A 21,685-nucleotide genomic window follows, 5' to 3' on the forward strand; every position below is an offset into this window, starting at 1 on the left:
ACAATATACTAAGAAATGTACTCTGTGCCAAAATTGTAAAGATGTGCAAATTTTATCAATTTTATGAAATTAAGATTTTTTAATAAGTGACATATTAAAAGAAAGTGCGTTTCTTATGGATTAAAATGAGGTAAACGAAATTGTCGTAGCTTGAAAACTGACAAAGTTATTTGCGTGAATAAGGAAAAAACATTGTGCCAAGAAATGTACTCTGTACCAAAATTGTAATGATATGCAAATTTGATAAATTTTATGAACTTAAGATTTTTTAATAAGTGACATATCAAAAGAAAGTGCGTTTCTTATGGATTAAAATGAGGTAAACGAAACTGTCGTAGCTTGACAAAGTTATTTGCGTGAATAGGGAAAATAAAATATACTAAGAAATGTACTCTGTGCCAAAATTGTAATGATGTGCAAATTTTATCAATTTTATGAACTTAAGATTTTTGAGTAAGTGATATATCAAAAGAAAGTGCGTTTCTTATGGATTAAAATGAGGTATACGAAACTGTCGTAGCTTGAAAACTGACAAAGTTATTTGCGTGAATAGGGAAAAAACATTGTGCCAAGAAATGTACTCTCTACCAAAATTGTAATGATATGCATATTTGATAAATTTTATGAACTTACGATTTTTTAATAAGCGATATATCAAAAGGAAGTGCGTTTCTTATGGATTAAAATGAGGTATACGAAACTGTCGTAGCTTGAAATCTGACAAAGTTATTTGCGTGAATAGGGAAAATACAATAATACTAAGATATGTACTCTGTGCCAAAATTGTAATGATGTGCAAATTTTATCAATTTTATGAACTTAAGATTTTTTAATAAGTGACATATCAAAAGAAAGTGCGTTTCTTATGGATTAAAATGAGGTATACGAAACTGTCGTAGCTTGAAAACTGACAAAGTTATTTGCGTGAATAAGGAAAAAATATTGTGCCAAGAAATGTACTCTGTACCAAAATTGTAATGATATGCAAATTTGATAAATTTTATGAACTTTAGATTTTTTAACAAGTGTCATATCAAAAGAAAGTGCGTTTCTTATGGATTAAAAGGAGGTATACGAAACTGTCGTAGCTTGAAAACTGACAAAGTTATTTGCGTGAATAGGGAAAATACAATATACTAAGAAATGTACTCTGTGCCAAAATTGTAAAGATGTGCAAATTTTATCAATTTTATGAACTTAAGATTTTTTAATAAGTGACATATCAAAAGAAAGTGCGTTTCTTATGGATTAAAATGAGGTAAACGAAACTGTCGTAGCTTGAAAACTGACAAAGTTATTTGCGTGAATAAGGAAAAAACATTGTGCCAAGAAATGTACTCTGTACCAAAATTGTAATGATATGCATATTTGATAAATTTTATGAACTTAAGATTTTTTAATAAGTGACATATCAAAAGAAAGTGCGTTTCTTGTGGATTAAAAGGAGGTATACGAAACTGTCGTAGCTTGAAAACTGACAAAGTTATTTGCGTGAATAGGGAAAATACAATATACTAAGAAATGTACTCTGTGCCAAAATTGTAAAGATGTGCAAATTTTATCAATTTTATGAACTTAAGATTTTTTAATAAGTGACATATCAAAAGAAAGTGCGTTTCTTATGGATTAAAATGAGGTAAACGAAACTGTCGTAGCTTGAAAACTGACAAAGTTATTTGCGTGAATAAGGAAAAAACATTGTGCCAAGAAATGTACTCTGTACCAAAATTGTAATGATATGCATATTTGATAAATTTTATGAACTTAAGATTTTTTAATAAGTGACATATCAAAAGAAAGTGCGTTTCTTATGGATTAAAATGAGGTATACGAAACTGTCGTAGCTTAAAATCTGACAAAGTTATTTGCGTGAATAGGGAAAATATCATTTATTAAGAAATGTACTCTGTGCCAATATTGTAATGATATGCAAATTTTATCTATTTTATGAACTTAAGATTTTTAAGTAAGTGATATATCAAAAGAAAGTGTGTTTCCTATGGATTAAAATGGGGTAAACGAAACTGTCGTAGCTTGAAAACTGACAAAGTTATTTGCGTGAATAGGGAAAATACATTGTGCCTAGAAATGTACTCTGTACCAAAATTGTAATGATATGCAAATTTGATAAATTTTATGAACTTTAGATTTTTTAATTAGTGTCATATCAAAAGAAAGTGCGTTTCTTATGGATTAAAATGAGGTATACAAAACTGTCGTAGCTTGAAATCTGACAAAGTTATTTGCGTGAATAGGGAAAATACAATATACTAAGAAATGTACTCTGTGCCAAAATTGTAAAGATGTGCAAATTTTATCAATTTTATGAACTTAAGATTTTTTAATAAGTGACATATCAAAAGAAAGTGCATTTCTTATGGATTAAAATGAGGTATACGAAACTGTCGTTGCTTGAAAACTGGCTTTAGCTTTTTAATAAGTGTCACATCAAAAGAAAGTGCGTTTCTTATGGATTAAAATGAGGTATACGAAACTGTCGTAGCTTGAAAACTGACAAAGTTATTTGCGTGAATAGGGAAAATACAATATACTAAGAAATTTACTCTGTGCCAAAATTGTAATGATATGCAAATTTGATAAATTTTATGAACTTAAGATTTTTAAATAAGTGACATATCAAAAGAAAGTTCGTTTCTTATTGATTGAAATGAGGTATACGAAACCGTCGTAGCCTGAAAACTGACAAAGTTATTTGCGTGTATAGGGAAACTACCATTTATTAAGAAATGTACTCTGTGCCAATATTGTAATGATATGCAAATATTATCAATTTTAAGAATCTAAGATTTTTGAATAAGTGATATATCAAAAGAAAGTGCATTTCTTATGGATTAAAATGAGGAATACGAAACTGTCGTAGCTTGAAAACTGACAAAGTTATTTGCGTGAATAGGGAAAATACATTGGGCCAAGAAATGTACTCTGTACCAAAATTGTAATGATATGCAAATTTGATAAATTTTCTGAACTTTAGATTTTTTAATGAGTGTCATATCAAAAGAAAGTGCGTTTCTTATGGATTAAAATGAGGTATACGAAACTGTCATAGCTTGAAAACTGACAAAGTTATTTGCGTGAATAGGGAAAATACATTGTGCCTAGAAATGTACTCTGTACCAAAATTGTAATGATATGCAAATTTGATAAATTTTATGAACTTTAGATTTTTTAATTAGTGTCATATCAAAAGAAAGTGCGTTTCTTATGGATTAAAATGAGGTATACAAAACTGTCGTAGCTTGAAATCTGACAAAGTTATTTGCGTGAATAGGGAAAATACAATATACTAAGAAATGTACTCTGTGCCAAAATTGTAAAGATGTGCAAATTTTATCAATTTTATGAACTTAAGATTTTTTAATAAGTGACATATCAAAAGAAAGTGCGTTTCTTATGGATTAAAATGAGGTAAACGAAACTGTCGTAGCTTGAAAACTGACAAAGTTATTTGCGTGAATAAGGAAAAAACATTGTGCCAAGAAATGTACTCTGTACCAAAATTGTAATGATATGCATATTTGATAAATTTTATGAACTTAAGATTTTTTAATAAGTGACATATCAAAAGAAAGTGCGTTTCTTATGGATTAAAATGAGGTATACGAAACTGTCGTAGCTTGAAATCTGACAAAGTTATTTGCGTGAATGGGGAAAATACAATATACTAAGAAATGTACTCTGTGCCAAAATTGTACTGATGTGCAAATTTTATCAATTTTATGAACTTAAGATTTTTTAAGTGACATATCAAAAGAAAGTGCGTTTCTTATGGATTAAAATGAGGTATACGAAATTGTGGTAGCTTGAAAACTGACAAAGTTATTTGCGTGAATAAGGAAAAAACATTGTGCCAAGAAATGTACTCTGTACCAAAATTGTAATGATATGCAAAATTTATGAGTTTGAGATTTTTGAATAAGTGATATATCAAAAGAAAGGGTGTTTCTTATTGATTGAAATGAGGTATACGAAACTGTCGTAGATTGAAAACTGGCAAAGTTATTTGCGTGAATAGGGAAAATACCATTTGCTAAGAAATGTATTCTGTGCCAATATTGTAATGATATGCAAATTTTATCAATTTTATGAACTTAAGATTTTTGAAGTGATAAATCAAAAGAAAGTGCGTTTCTTATGGATTAAAATGAGGTAAACAAAATTGTCGCAGCTTGTAAACTGACAAAGTCATATGCGTGAATATGGAAAATACAATATACTAAGAAATGTACTTTGTACCAAAATTGTAATGAAATGCATATTTGATAAATTTTATGAACTTACGATTTTTTAATAAGTGATATATCAAAAGGAAGTGCGTTTCTTATGGATTAAAATGAGGTATACGAAACTGTCGTAGCTTGAAATCTGACAAAGTTATTTGCGTGAATAGGAAAAATACAATATACTAAGAAATGTACTCTGTGCCAAAATTGTACTGATGTGCAAATTTTATCAATTTTATGAACTTAAGATTTTTGAATAAGTGATATACCAAAAGAAAGTGCGTTTCTTATGGATTAAAATGAGGTAAACGAAACTGTCGTAGCTTGAAATCTGACAAAGTTATTTGCGTGAATGGGGAAAATACAATATACTAAGAAATGTACTCTGTGCCAAAATTGTACTGATGTGCAAATTTTATCAATTTTATGAACTTAAGATTTTTTAAGTGACATATCAAAAGAAAGTGCGTTTCTTATGGATTAAAATGAGGTATACGAAATTGTGGTAGCTTGAAAACTGACAAAGTTATTTGCGTGAATAAGGAAAAAACATTGTGCCAAGAAATGTACTCTGTACCAAAATTGTAATGATATGCAAAATTTATGAGCTTGAGATTTTTGAATAAGTGATATATCAAAAGAAAGGGTGTTTCTTATTGATTGAAATGAGGTATACGAAACTGTCGTAGATTGAAAACTGGCAAAGTTATATGCGTGAATAGGGAAAATACCATTTACTAAGAAATGTATTCTGTGCCAATATTGTAATGATATGCAAATTTTATCAATTTTATGAACTTAAGATTTTTGAAGTGATAAATCAAAAGAAAGTGCGTTTCTTATGGATTAAAATGAGGTAAACAAAATTGTCGCAGCTTGTAAACTGACAAAGTCATATGCGTGAATATGGAAAATACAATATACTAAGAAATGTACTTTGTGCCAAAATTGTAATGATGTGCAAATTTTATCAACTTTATGAACTTAAGATTTTTGAACAAGTGATATATCAAAAGAAAGTGCGTTTCTTATGGATTAAAATGAGGTAAACAAAACTGTCGTAGCTTGCAAACCGACAAAGTTATATGCGTGGATATGGAAAATACAATATACTAAAAAATGTACTCTGTGCCAAAATTGTAATGATGTGCAAATTTTATCAATATTATGAACTTAAGATTTTTAAATTAGTGATATATCCAAAGAAAGTGCATTTTTATACCCTACACCACTATAGTGGGGAGGGTATTATGCGTTTGTGCTGATGTTTGTAACACCCAAAAATATTGGTCCTACACCCACCTTAAAGTATACCAATCGACTCAGAATCACTTCCTGAGTCGATTAAGCTATGTCCGTCTGTCCGTCCGTCCGTCCGTCTGTCTGTCTGTCTGTCTGTGTGTCCATGTAAACCTTGTGCGCACTCTACAGGTCGCAATTTTTGAGATAATTTGATGAAATTTGGAACATACACTTCTCTTGGTCCAAGGACGAACGCTATTGAAAATGGTTGAAATCGGTCCATTATTTCACCTAGCCCCCATACAACCGGACCCCCCGAATAGGGCTTTTGACCTCATAATTATGTTAAATGATCTGCTATCTCTACAAAAATTGGAAAAGTTTAGTTTTATATATGTCTTAATAATTCTAGTGATTTTCGTAAAGATCGGGCATTATTTGACCCTAGCCTCCATACAAAGTCCCCCTCAGAAAATGACTTGAATGTCCACAATTCACTTATAAACAGTAGTATCACGATGAAATTTGGCACAAATGAGTTTTATATAAACATAATTCCCAACAATAAATTTTATAGGGATCGGACCAAGTTTTACTCCAGCCCCCATATAAGCGGACCTTCCGATTTGGGCCTTTTAGCTCATAACTTTGTCAAATATATGATATATATATGACCCTAGCCCCCATACAAAGTCCCCCTCAGAAAATGACTTGAATGTCCACAATTCACTTATAAACACTAGTATCAATATGAAATTTACCACAAATAGATTTTATATAAACATTTTATATAAAATGTCGACATTAAATTTTATAAGGATCGGACCAATTTTTGCCATAGCCCCCATACAACCGGACCTACCGATTAGGGCCTCTTAGCTCATAACTACGATAAATATACTACTATCTTCTCAAAAATTGGCACAACTAAGTTTGATATGTAATTATAAATAACACTGTCATTTTTCGCCATGATCGGAAATAAAAAGTAGCCTATTATCACACATACGAATGTGCTGTGAAAATTTGAAGAAAATCGGTTTAGCCGTTTAGTAGCCTATAACGTTCAAACATACAAACATATAAACACACAAACATACAAAGATATAAACATACAAACAAACACACATTCATTTTTATTATATATGTATATAGATAATTCCCAATAATACATTTTATAAGGATCGGCTCAATTTCTGCCTTAGCCTCCATACATCCGGACCTTCCGATTTCGGTCGTTTATCTTTTAACTACGTCTAATATACTACTATCTATCCAAAAGTCGGCACAATGTGGTGATGTTTGTAACACTCAAAAATATTTGTCCTTATTAAGCTATGTCCGTCTTTGTGACCGTGTAAACCTTGTGTGCACGCAACAGATCGCAATTTTGAATATAATTTGTTAAAATGTGTCACATACTATTCTCTGGATCCACTACCTGGATCAGCATACAACCGAACATGAACAGACATTATTTGGAACCTATATGAGATTAACAGAAATGCTTCATTATTGAAATTAATCAGATTTAATATTCGCAATTGGTGTAGGGTATCATATGGTCGGCCACGCCCGACTATAATTTCTTACTTGTTTATGGATTAAAATGAGGTATACGACACTGTCGTAGCTTGAATACTGACAAAGTTATTTGCGTTAATTTGGAAAATACAATATACCAAAAATGTACTCTGTACCAAAATTGTAATGAAATGCATATTTGATAAATTTTATGAACTTACGATTTTTTAATAAGTGATATATCAAAAGGAAGTGCGTTTCTTATGGATTAAAATGAGGTATACGAAACTGTCGTAGCTTGAGAACTGACAAAGTTATACCAAAAGAAAGTGCGTTTCTTATGGATTAAAATGAGGTAAACGAAACTGTCGTAGCTTGAGAACTGACAAAGTTATTTGCGTGAATAGGGAAAATACAATATACTAAGAAATGTACTGTGCCAAAATTGTAATGATGTGCAAATTTTATCAATTTTATGAACTTAAGATTTTTGAATAAGTGATATACCAAAAGAAAGTGCGTTTCTTATGGATTAAAATGAGGTAAACGAAACTGTCGTAGCTTGAGAACTGACAAAGTTATTTGCGTGAATAGGGAAAATACAATATACTAAGAAATGTACTCTGTGCCAAAATTGTAATGATGTGCAAATTTTATAAATTTTATGAACTTAAGATTTTTAAATAAGTGATATATCAAAAGAAAGTGCGTTTCTTATGGATTAAAATGAGGTATACGAAACTGTCATAGCTTGAAAACTGACAAAGTTATTTGCGTGAATAGGGAAAATACATTGTGCCTAGAAATGTACTCTGTACCAAAATTGTAATGATATGCAAATTTGATAAATTTTCTGAACTTTAGATTTTTTAATAAGTGTCATATCAATAGATAGTGCGTTTCTTATGGATTAAAATGAGGTATACGACACTGTCGTAGCTTGAAAACTGACAAAGTTATTTGCGTGAATAGGGAAAATATATTGTGCCTAGAAATGTACTCTGTACCAAAATTGTAATGATATGCATATTTGATAAATTTTCTGAACTTTAGATTTTTTAATCAGTGTCATATCAAAAGAAAGTGCGTTTCTTATGGATTAAAATGAGGTATACGAAACTGTCATAGCTTGAAAACTGACAAAGTTATTTGCGTGAATAGGGAAAATACATTGTGCCTAGAAATGTACTCTGCACCAAAATTGTAATGATATGCAAATTTGATAAATTTTCTGAACTTTAGATTTTTTAATAAGTGTCATATCAATAGAAAGTGCGTTTCTTATGGATTAAAATGAGGTATACGAAACTGTCATAGCTTGAAAACTGTCAAAGTTATTTGCGTGAATAGGGAAAATACATTGTGCCTAGAAATGTACTCTGTACCAAAATTGTAATGATATGCAAATTTGATAAATTTTATGAAATTTAGATTTTTTAATATGTGTCATATCAAAAGAAAGTGCGTTTCTTATGGATTAAAATGAGGTATACGAAACTGTCGTAGCTGGAAATCTGACAAAGTTATTTGCGTGAATAGGGAAAATACAATATACTAAGAAATGTACTCTGTGCCAAAATTGTAAAGATGTGCAAATTTTATCAATTTTATGAACTTAAGAATTTTTAATAAGTGACATATCAAAAGAAAGAGCGTTTCTTATGGATTAAAATGAGGTATACGAAATTGTGGTAGCTTGAAAACTGACAAAGTTATTTGCGTGAATAAGGAAAAAACATTGTGACAAGAAATGTACTCTGTACCAAAATTGTAATGATATGCATATTTGATAAATTTTATGAACTTAAGATTTTTTAATAAGTGACATATCAAAAGAAAGTGCGTTTCTTATGGATTAAAATGAGGTATATGAAACTGTCGTAGCTTTAAATCTGACAAAGTTATTTGCGTGAATAGGGAAAATACAATATACTAAGAAATGTACTCTGTGCCAAAATTGTAGTGATGTGCAAATTTTATCAATTTTATGAACTTAAGATTTTTTAATAAGTGATTTATCAAAAGAAAGTGCGTTTCTTATGGATTAAAATGAGGTATACGAAATTGTGGTAGCTTGAAAACTGACAAAGTTATTTGCCTGAATAGGGAAAATACATTGTGCTAAGAAATGTACTCTGTACCAAAATTGTAATGACATGCATATTTGATAAATTTTATGAACTTAAGATTTTCTAATAAGTGACATATCAAAAGAAAGTGCGTTTCTTATGGATTAAAATGAGGTATATGAAACTGTCGTAGCTTTAAATCTGACAAAGTTATTTGCGTGAATAAGGAAAAAACATTGTGCCAAGAAATGTACTCTGTACTAAAATTGTAATGATATGCAAATTTGGTAAATTTTATGAATTTAAGATTTTTGAATAAGTGACATATCAAAAGAAAGTGCGTTTCTTATGGATTAAAATGAGATATACGAAACTGTCGTAGCTTGAAAACTGACAAAGTTATTTGCCTGAATAGGGAAAATACATTGTGCTAAGAAATGTACTCTGTACCAAAATTGTAATGATATGCAAATATTATAAATTTTATGAATCTAAGATTTTTGAATAAGTGATATAGCAAAAGAAAGTGCGTTTCTTATGGATTAAAATGAGGTATACGAAACGGTCGAAGCTTGAAAACTGACAAAGTTATTTGCGTGAATAGGCAAAATACATTGTGCCAAGAAATGTACTCTGTACCAAAATTGTTATCGTGATGATAATGAATTAAGATTTTTGAAACTGACAAAGTTATTTGCGTGAATAGGGAAAATACAATATGCTAAGAAATGTACTCTGTGCCAAAATTGTAATGATGTCCAAATTTTATCAATTTTATGAACTTAAGATTTTTCAATAAGTGATATATCAAGAGAAAGTGCGTTTCTTGTGGATTAAAATGAGGTATACGACACTGTCGTAGCTTCAAAACAGACAAAGTTATTTGCGTGAATAGGGAAAATACATTTTGCTAAGAAATGTATTCTGTGCCAAAATTGTAATGATATGCAAATATTATCAATTTTATGAATCTAAGATTTTTGAATAAGTGATATATCAAAAGAAAGTGCGTTTCTTATGGATTAAAATGAGGTATACGAAACGGTCGTAGCTTGGAAACTGACAAAGTTATTTGCGTGAATAGGAAAATACATTGTGCCAAGAATTGTACTCTGTACCAAAATTGTAATGATATGCAAATTTCATAAATTAATGAACTTAAGATTTTTGAATAAGTGACATATCAAAAGAAAGTGCGTTTCTTATGAATTAAAATGAGATATACGAAACTGTCGTAGCTTGAAAACTGACAAAGTTATTTGCCTGAATAGGGAAAATACATTGTGCTAAGAAATGATCTCTGTACCAAAATTGTTATTGTGATGATAATGAATTAAGATTTTTGAATAAGTGACATATTAAAAGAAAGTGCGTTTCTTATGGATTAAAATGAGGTATAAGAAACTGTCGTAGCTTGCAAACTGACAAAGTTATTTGCGTGAATAGGGAAAATACAATATACCAAGAAATGTACTCTGTGCCAAAATTGTAATGATGTGCAAATTTGATGAATTTATGAACTTGAGATTTTTGAATAAGTGACATATCAAAAGATATTAAAATGAGGTATACGAATTTGTCGTAGCTTGAAAACTGACAAACTTGTTTGCGTGAATAGGAAAATACATTGTGTCAAGATATATACTTTGTACCAAAATTGTAATGATATGCAAACTTGATAAATTTATGAACTTGAGATTTTTGAATAAGTGACATATCAAAAGAAAGTGTGTTTCTTATTGATTAAAATGAGGTATACGAATCTGTCGTAGCTTGAAATCTGACAAAGTTATTTGCGTGAATAGGAAAATACATTGTGCCAAGATATATACTTTGTACCAAAATTGTAATGATATGCAAATTTGATAAATTTATGAACTTAAGATTTTTGAATAAGTGATATATCAAAAGAAAGTGCGTTTCTTATGGATTAAAATGAGGTATAAGAAACTGTCGTAGCTTGAAAACTGACAAAGTTATTTGCGTGAATAGGGAAAATACATTGTGCCAAGAAATGTATTCTGTGCCAAAATTGTAATGATATGCAAATATTATAAATTTTATGAATCTAAGATTTTTAAATAAGTGATATATCAAAAGAAAGTGCGTTTCTTATGGATTAAAATGAGGTATACGAAACTGTCGTAGCTTGAAAACTGACAAAGTTATTTGCGTGAATAGGGAAAATACAATATACTAAGAAATGTACTCTGTGCCAAAATTGTAATGATATGCAAATTTTATTAATTTTATGAATCTAAGATTTCTGAATATGTGATATATCAAAAGAAAGTGCGTTTCTTATGGATTAAAATGAGGTATACGAAACTGTCGTAGTTTGAAATCTTGTAACGATTCTGTCATAAGGTGATAAGGTGCTCGTCGGTGGGGGTGAGGTGTGTTCACATAAAAAAAATACTATAAATGAATCAATTACATAGACTTTACTTTAGGTAGCTACGTAAATAAATGATTCACAAAGAGATGAAGGAGATCCGGTAAAGATAGTAGTGTAACTGTTGGTAGAATTTCCTACACTGTTCCAAAGACCTCCCTCCATGCTGACTAATGTTAAAATTGTCTGCCAGCCCAAATAAAAAAATATAAAAAAACTAATTCAACCTAACCCATACCTGTGACCTAACCTTTTGTGATAATAAAAAAAAGTTAGGATTCCATATTGATTATAATAATTCTATATATATATATATATATATATAATATTTATTAAAATTAAATTGTAATAATAGTTAATTATAGTTAAATGAATTAATTTAATTAAATTTTAATACATATATGTATTTAAAAAAAAATCAAAGATGGTCACCTTAATTTAGGCAAATGGAAATTTTATATTGAAATTACACATAAAAAAATATATATTTAAGAAAATATCATGAAATAAGGTGACTTTGTATTCAAAATGTCATAATATTAAATTATCAAATTTAGGGATTTTGTAATAAAACTAATATGAACATTTAATATATTAAATTAAAAATTAATGACCTACAAATTAATGTACAATGGCAACTCTGATTGCAAAATAGAGTGTTAATATAATGTTAATTTTGTTCATATTACATTATAAGTATATGTGTATGTATTTGAAATTGAGAGTGGATTTAATATGGCGAATAATGAAACAATAAAATAGAATCCAACTTACGTTTGTTTATTATCCATCGATGTCAGCAGGCGCCTGATGATAGGTGACGGTTTATTCTAACACTCACAATTATTATAGTTTATATGAGTTGGAGGATATTATTATGTAGATAGTTATGAATGGATTGTATCAAAAATGAAGTGTTTATTAGGGTTCTATAAATCGACTTTCGAATAATCGAACAATCGACTTTTTGTCGAAAAAAGTCGAAATCGACTATTTTGTTCCAAAAAAGTCGATAACGCGACTATGGTCTGTGAAAAAAGTCGAAAAGTCGACTTTGTTAATAAAACTCGAAAAAAGTCAAAAAGTCGAAAAAAAATCGATAAGTTGAAAAAGGTCGAAAAGTCGAAAAAAGTCGACTTTCGTAGCTTGAAAACTGACAAAGTAATTTGCGTGAATAGGGAAAATACAAAATACAAAGAAATGTACTCTCTACAAAATTGTAATGATGTGCAAATTTTTTCAATTTTATGAACTTAAGATTTTTGAATAAGTGATATATCAGAAGAAAGTGCGTTTCTTATGGATTAAAATGAGGTATACGACACTGTCGTAGCTTGAAAACTGACAAAGTTATTTGTGTGAATAGGGAAAATACAATATACTAAGAAATGTACTCTGTGCCAAAATTGTAATGATGTGCAAATTTTATCAATTTTATGAACTTAAGATTTTTAAACAAGTGATATATCAAAAGAATGTGCGTTTCTTGTGGATTAAAATTAGGTATACGAAACTGTCGTAGCTTAAAAACTGACAAAGTTATTTGCGGGAATAGGGAAAAAAACAATAAACTAAGAAATGTACTGTGTGCCAAAATTGTAATAATATGCAAATTTTATCAATTTATGAACTTAAGATTTTTAAATAAGTAATATATCAAAAGAAAGTGCGTTTCTTGTGGATTAAAATGAGGTATGTGAAACTATCGTAGCTTGAAAACTTGCTTGCGTGAATAGGGAAAATACATTTCGCCAAGAAATGTACTCTGTACCAAAATGCAATGATATGCAAATTTGATAAATTTTATGAACTTAAGATTTTGGAATAAGTGATATATCAAAAAAAGTGCATTTGTTTTGGATTAAAATGAGGTATACGAGACTGTCGTAGCTTGAAAACTTGCTTGCGTGAATAGGGAAAATACATTGTGCCAAGAAATGTACTCTGAGCCAAAATTGTAATGATGTGCAAATTTTATCAATTTTATGAACTTAAGATATCTGAATAAGTGATATATCAAAAGAAAGTGCGTTTCTTATTGATTAAAATGAGGCATACGAAACTGTCGTAGCTTGAAAACTGACAAAGTTATTTGCGTGAATAGGGAAAATACAATATACTAAGAAATGTAGTCTGTGCCACTATTGTAATGATATGCAAATTTTATCAATTTTATGAACTTATGATTTTTGAATAAGTGATATATCAAAAGAAAGTGCATTTCTTGTGGATTAAAATGAGGTATACGAAACTATCGTAGCTTGAAAACTGACAGAGATATTTGCGTGAATAGGGAAAATACAATAAACTAAGAAATGTACTCCTTGCCAATATTGTAATGATATGCAAATTTTATCAATTTTATGAACTTAAGATATCTGAATAAGTGATATATCAAAAGAAAGTGCGTTTCTTATGGATTAAAATGAGGTATACGAAACTGAGGTATGAGGTATACGACTGAAAACTGATAAAGTTATTTGCCTGAGTAGGGAAAATGCACTGTGCCAAAATTGTAATGATACGCAAATTTTATAAATTTTATGAACTTAACATTTTTGAATAAGTGATATATCAAAAGAAAGTGCGTTTCTTATTGATTAAAATGAGGAATACCAAACTGTCGTATCTTGAAAACTGAAAAAGTTATTTGCGTGAATAAGGAAAATACAATATACTAAGAAATGTACTCTGAGACAAAATTGTAATGATATGCAAATTTTATCAAGTTTATGAACTTAAGATTTTTGAATAAGTGATATATCAAAAGAAAATGAGGTATGCGAAACTGTCCTAGCTTGAAAACTGGCAAAGTTATTTGCGTGAGTAGGGATAATACATTGTACCAAGAAATGTACTATGTGCCAAAATTGTAAAGATGTGCAAATTTTATCAAGTTTATGAACTTAAAATTTTTGAATAAGTGACATATCAAGAGAAAGTGCGTTTCTTATGGATTAAAATGAGGTATACGACACTGTCGTAGATTGAAAACTGACAAAGTTATTTGCGTGAATAGGGAAAATACATTGTACCAAGAAATGTACTCTGTGCCAAAATTGTATTGATGTGCAAATTTTATCAATTTAATGAACTTAAGATTTCTGAATATGTGATATATCAAAAGAAAGTGCGTTTCTTATGGATTAAAATGAGGTATACGAGACTATCGTAGCTTGAAAACTGACAAAGTTAATTGCGTGAATAAGGAAAATACAATATACTAAGAAATGTACTCTGAGACAAAATTGTAATGATATGCAAATTTTATCAATTTTATGAACTTATGATTTTTAAATAAGTGATATATCAAAAGAAAGTGGATTAAAATGAGTTAAACGATACTGTCGTAGCTTGAAAACTGACAAAGTTATTTGCTTGAATAGGGAAAATACATTGTGCCAAGAAATGTACTCTGTACCAAAATTGCAATGATATGCAAATTTTATCAATTTTATGAACTTAAGATTTTTGAATAAGTGATATATCAAAAAAAGTGCGTTTCTTATGGATTAAAATGAGGTATGCGATACTTTCTTAGCTTGAAAACTGACAAGGTTATTTGCGTGAATAGGGAAAATACAATATACTAAGAAATGTATTCTGTGCCAATATTGTAATGATATGCAAATTTTATAAATTTTATGAACATAAGATTTTTAAATAAGTGATATATCAAAAGAATAGGGAAAATACAATATACTAAGAAATGTACTCTGTGCCAAAATTGTAATGATGTGCAAATTTTATAAATTTTATGACCTTAAGATTTTTAAATTAGTGATATATCAAAAGAAAGTGCGTTTCTTGCGGATTAAAATGAGGTATACGAAACTGTCGTAGCCTGAAAACTGACAAAGTTATTTGCGGGAATAGGGAAAATACATTGTGCCATGAAATGTACTCTGTACTAAAATTGTAATGATATGCAAATTTGATAAATTTTATGCACTTAAGATTTTTGAATAAGTAACATTTCAAAAGAAAGTGCGTTTCTTATGGATTAAAATGAGGTATACGAAACTATCGTAGCTTGAAAACTGACAAAGTTAATTGCGTGAATAAGGAAAATACAATATACTAAGAAATGTACTCTGTACCAAAATTGTATTGATGTGCAAATTTCATCAATTTTATGAACTTAAGATTTCTGAATAAGTGATATATCAAAAGAAAATGAGGTATACGAAACTTTCCTAGCTTGAAAACTGGCAAAGTTATTTGCGTGAGTAGGGATAATACATTGTACCAAGAAATGTACTATGTGCCAAAATTGTAAAGATGTGCAAATTTTATCAAGTTTATGAACTTAAAATTTTTGAATAAGTGACATATCAAGAGAAAGTGCGTTTCTTATGGATTAAAATGAAGTATACGACACTGTCGTAGCTTGAAAACTGACAAAGTTATTTGCGTGAATAGGGAAAATACATTGTACCAAGAAATGTACTCTGTGCCAAAATTGTAAAGATGTGCAAATTTTATCAATTTTATGAACTTAAGATTTTTGAATAAGTGACATATCAAGAGAAAGTGCGTTTCTTATGGATTAAAATGAGATATACGACACTGTCGTAGCTTGAAAACTGACAAAGTTATTTGTGTGAATAGGGAAAATACAATATACTTAGAAATCTACTCTGTGCCAAAATTGTAATGATGTGCAAATTTTATCAATTTTATGAACTTAAGATTTTTAAATAAGTGATATATCAAAAGAATAGGGAAAATACAATATACTAAGAAACGTACTCTGTGCCAAAATTGTAATGATGTGCAAATTTTATAAATTTTATGACCTTAAGATTTTTAAATTAGTGATATATCAAAAGAAAGTGCGTTTCTTGCGGATTAAAATGAGGTATACGAAACTGTCGTAGCCTGAAAACTGACAAAGTTATTTGCGGGAATATGGAAAATACAATATTCAAAATTGTAATGATATGCAAATTCTATCAATTTTATGAACTTCAGATTTTTAAATAAGTGATATACCAAAAGAAAGTGCGTTTCTTGTGGATTAAAATGAGGTATACGAAACTGTCGTAGCTTGAAAACTGACAAAGTTATTTGTGTGAATAGGGAAAATACATTGTGCCAAGAAACGTACTCTATGCCAAAATTGTAAAGGTGTGCAAATTTTATCAATTTTATGAACTTAAGATTTTTGAATAAGTAACATATCAAAAGAAAGTGCGCTTCTTATTGATTAAAATGAGAAATACCAAACTGTCGTAGCTTAAAAACTGACAAAGTTATTTGCGTGAATAAGGAAAATACAATAAACTAAGAAATGTAGTCTGTTCCAATATTGTAATGATATGCAAATTTTATCAATTTTATGATCTTATGATTTCTGGTAAAATGATATATCAAGAGAAAGTGCGTTTTTTATGGATTAAAATGAGGTATACGAAACTGTTGCAGCTTGAAAACTGACAAAGTTATTTGCGTGAATAGGGAAAATACATTGTGCCAAGAAATGTACTCTGTGCCAAAATTGTAATGATGTGCAAATTTTATAAATTTTATGAACTTAAGATTTTTAAATTAGTGATATATCAAAAGAAAGTGCGTTTATTGCGAATTAAAATTAAATACCAAACTGTCGTATCTTGAAAACTGACAAAGTTATTTGCGTGAATAAGGAAAATACAATATACTAAGAAATGTACTCTGTGCCAAAATTGTATTGATGTGCAAATTTTATCAATTTAATGAAATTAAGATTTCTGAATATGTGATATATCAAAAGAAAGTGCGTTTCTTATGGATTAAAATGAGGTATACGAGACTATCGTAGCTTGAAAACTGACAAAGTTAATTGCGTGAATAAGGAAAATACAATATAATAAGAAATGCACTCTGAGACAAAATTGTAATGATATGCAAATTTTATCAATTTTATGAACTTAAGATTTTTAAATAAGTGATATATCAAAAGAAAGTGGATTAAAATGAGGTAAACAATACTGTCGTAGCTTGAAAACTGAATAAGTTATTTGCGTGAATAGGGAAAATACATTGTTCCAAGAAATGTACTCTGTACCAAAATTGCAATGATATGCAAATTTTATCAATTTTATGAACTTAAGATTTTTGAATAAGTGATATATCAAAAAAAGTGCGTTTCTTATGGATTAAAATGAGGTATACGAGACTATCGTAGCTTGAAAACTGACAAAGTTATTTGCGTGAATAGGGAAAATACAATATACTAAGAAATGTACTCTGTGCCAATATTGTAATGATATGCAAATTTTATAAATTTTATGAACTTAAGATTTTTAAATAGGTGATATATCAAAAGAATAGGGAAAATACAATATACTAAGAAACGTACTCTGTGCCAAAATTGTAATGATGTGCAAATTTTATAAATTTTATGACCTTAAGATTTTTAAATTAGTGATATATCAAAAGAAAGTGCGTTTCTTGCGGATTAAAATAAGGTATACGAAACTGTCGTAGCCTGAAAACTGACAAAGTTATTTGCGGGAATATGGAAAATACAATATTCAAAATTGTAATGATATGCAAATTCTATCAATTTTATGAACTTAAGATTTTTAAATAAGTGATATACCAAAAGAAAGTGCGTTTCTTGTGGATTAAAATGAGGTATACGAAACTGTCGTAGCTTGAAAACTGACAAAGTTATTTGTGTGAATAGGGAAAATACATTGTGCCAAGAAACGTACTCTATGCCAAAATTGTAAAGGTGTGCAAATTTTATCAATTTTATGAACTTAAGATTTTTGAATAAGTAACATATCAAAAGAAAGTGCGCTTCTTATTGATTAAAATGAGCAATACCAAACTGTCGTAGCTTAAAAACTGACAAAGTTATTTGCGTGAATAAGGAAAATACAATAAACTAAGAAATGTAGTCTGTTCCAATATTGTAATGATATGCAAATTTTATCAATTTTATGATCTTATGATTTCTGGTTAAATGATATATCAAGAGAAAGTGCGTTTTTTATGGATTAAAATGAGGTATACGAAACTGTTGCAGCTTGAAAACTGACAAAGTTATTTGCGTGAATAGGGAAAATACATTGTGCCAAGAAATGTACTCTGTGCCAAAATTGTAATGATGTGCAAATTTTATAAATTTTATGAACTTAAGATTTTTAAATTAGTGATATATCAAAAGAAAGTGCGTTTATTGCGAATTAAAATGAGGTATACGAAACTGTCGTAGCTTGAAAACTGACAAAGTTATTTGCGGGAATAGGGAAAATACAATATTCAAAATTGTAATGATATGCAAATTTTATCAATTTTATGAACTTAAGATTTTTAAATAAGTGATATATCAAAAGAAAGTGCGTTTCTTGTGGATTAAAATGAGGTATACGACACTGTCGTAGCTTGAAAACTGACAAAGTTATTTGCGTGAATATGGAAAATACAATATACTAAGAAATGTAGTCTGTGCCACTATTGTAATGTTATGCAAATTTTATCAATTTTATGAACTTAAGATTTTTGAATAAGTGATATATCAAAAAAGTGCGTTTCTTATGGACTAAAATGAGGTACACGACACTGTCGTAGCTTGAAAACTGACAAAGTTATTGGCGTGAATAGGGAAAATACAATATACTAAGAAATCTTGTAATGATATGCAAATTTTATCAATTTTATGAATTTAAGATTTTTAAATAAGTGATATATCAAAAGAAAGTGCGTTTCTTGTGGATTAAAATGAGGTATACGAAACTGTCGTAGCTTGAAAACTGACAAAGTTATTTGTGGGAATAAGGAAAATACATTGTGAGAAGAAACGTACTCTATGCCAAAATTGTAAAGGTGTGCAAATTTTATCAATTTTATGAACTTAAGATTTTTGAATAAGTGACATATCAAAAAAAGTGCGTTTCTTATGGATTAAAATAAGTTATACGAAACTGTCGTAGCTTGAAAACTGACAAAGTTATTTGCGTGAATAGGGAAAACACAATGTACTAAGAAATGTAGTCTGTGCCAATATTGTAATGATATGCAAATTTTATGAACTTATGATTTCTAGTTAAGTGATATATCAAAAGAAAGTGAGTTTCTTGTGGATTAAAATGAGGTATACGAAACTATCGTAGCTTGAAACTGACAAAGTTATTTGCGTGAATAGAGAAAATACATTGTGCCAAGAAATGTACTCTGTACCAAAATTGCAATGATGCGCAAATTTTATCAATTTTATGAACTTAAAATTTTATGAACTTAAAATAAGTGATATATCAAAAAAAGTGCGTTTCTTATGGTTAAAAATGAGGACTACGAAACTGTTGTAGCTTGAAAATTTGCTGGCGTGAATAGGGAAAATACATTGTGCCACGAAATGTACTCTGTATCAAAATTGCAATGTTATGCAAATTTGATAAATTTTATGAACTTACGATTTTTGAATAAGTAACATATCAAAAGAAAGTGCGCTTCTTATTGATTAAAATGAGGAATACCAAACTGTCGTAGCTTGAAAACTGACAAAGTTATTTGCGAGAATAGGGAAAATACAATATACTAAGAAATGTACTCAGTGCCAATATTGTAATGATGTGCAAATTTTATCAATTTTATGAACTTAAGATTTCTGAATAAGTGATATATCAAAATAAAGTGCATTTCTTATAGATTAAAATGAGGTATACGAAACTATCGTAGCTTGAAAACTGACAAAGTTAATTGCGTGAATAGAGAAAATACAACACACTAAGAAATGTACTCTGTGCCAAAATTGTAAAGATGTGCAAATTTTATCAATTTTATGAGCTTAAGATTTTTGAATAAGTGATATATTAAAAGAAATTGCGTTTTTGTGGATTTAAATGAGGTGTACGACACTGTCGTAGCTTGAAAACTGACAAAGTTATTTGCGTGAATAGGGAAAATACATTGTGCCAAGAAATGTACTCTGTACCAAAATTGCAATGATGTGCAAATTTTATCAACTTTATGAACTTAAGATTTTTGAATAAGTGATATATCAAAAGAAAGTGCGTTTTTGTGGACTTAAATGAGGTGTACGACACTGTCGTAGCTTGAAAACTGACAAAGTTATTTGCGTGAATAGGGAAAATACATTGTGCCAAGAAATGTACTCTGTACCAAAATTGCAATGATGTGCAAATTTTATCAACTTTATGAACTTAAGATTTTAATAAGTGATATATCAGAAGAAAGTGCGTTTCTTGTAGATTAAAATGAGGTATTCGAAACTGTCGTAGCTTGAAAACTGACTAAGTTATTTGCGTGAATAGGGAAAATACAATATACTAAGAAATGTACTCTGTGCCAAAATTGTAATGATGTGCAAATTTTATAAATTTTATGAACTTAAGATTTTTAGATTAGTGATATATCAAAAGAAAGTGCGTTTCTTGCGGATTAAAATGAGGTATACGAAACTGTCGTAGCTTGAAAACTGACAAAGTAATTTGCGTGAATAGGAAAAATACAATATACTAAGAAATGTACTCTGTGCCAAAATTGTAATGATGTGCAAATTTTATAAATTTTATGAACTTAAGATTTTTAAATTAGTGATATATCAAAAGAAAGTGCGTTTCTTGTGGATTAAAATGAGGTATACGAAACTGTCGTAGCTTGAAAACTGACAAAGTTATTTGTGGGAATAGGGAAAATACATTGTGAGAAGAAACCTACTCTATGCCAAGATTGTAAAAGTGTGCAAATTTTATCAATTTTATGAACTTAAGATTTTTGAATAAGTGACATATCAAAAAAAGTGCGTTTCTTATGGATTAAAATAAGTCATACGAAACTATCGTAGCTTGAAACTGACAAAGTTATTTGCTTGAATAGAGAAAATACATTGTGCCAAGAAATGTACTCTGTACCAAAATTGCAATGATGCGCAAATTTTATCAATTTTATGAACTTAAAATTTTATGAACTTAAAATAAGTGATATATCAAAAAAAGTGCGTTTCTTAATGTTAAAAATGAGGTCTACGAAACTGTTGTAGCTTGAAAATTTGCTGGCGTGAATAGGGAAAATACATTGTGCCACGAAATATACTCTGTATCAAAATTGCAATGTTATGCAAATTTGATAAATTTTATGAACTTACGATTTTTGAATAAGTAACATATCAAAAGAAAGTGCGCTTCTTATTGATTAAAATGAGGAATACCAAACTGTCGTAGCTTGAAAACTGACAAAGTTATTTGCGAGAATAGGGA

The sequence above is a fragment of the Lucilia sericata genome, unplaced genomic scaffold, assembly GCF_015586225.1.
Source record: "Lucilia sericata isolate MDLA Ls3-8-SP2 unplaced genomic scaffold, ASM1558622v1 Contig000091F_arrow, whole genome shotgun sequence".
In the NCBI taxonomy this organism is placed as follows: Eukaryota; Metazoa; Arthropoda; class Insecta; order Diptera; family Calliphoridae; genus Lucilia; species Lucilia sericata.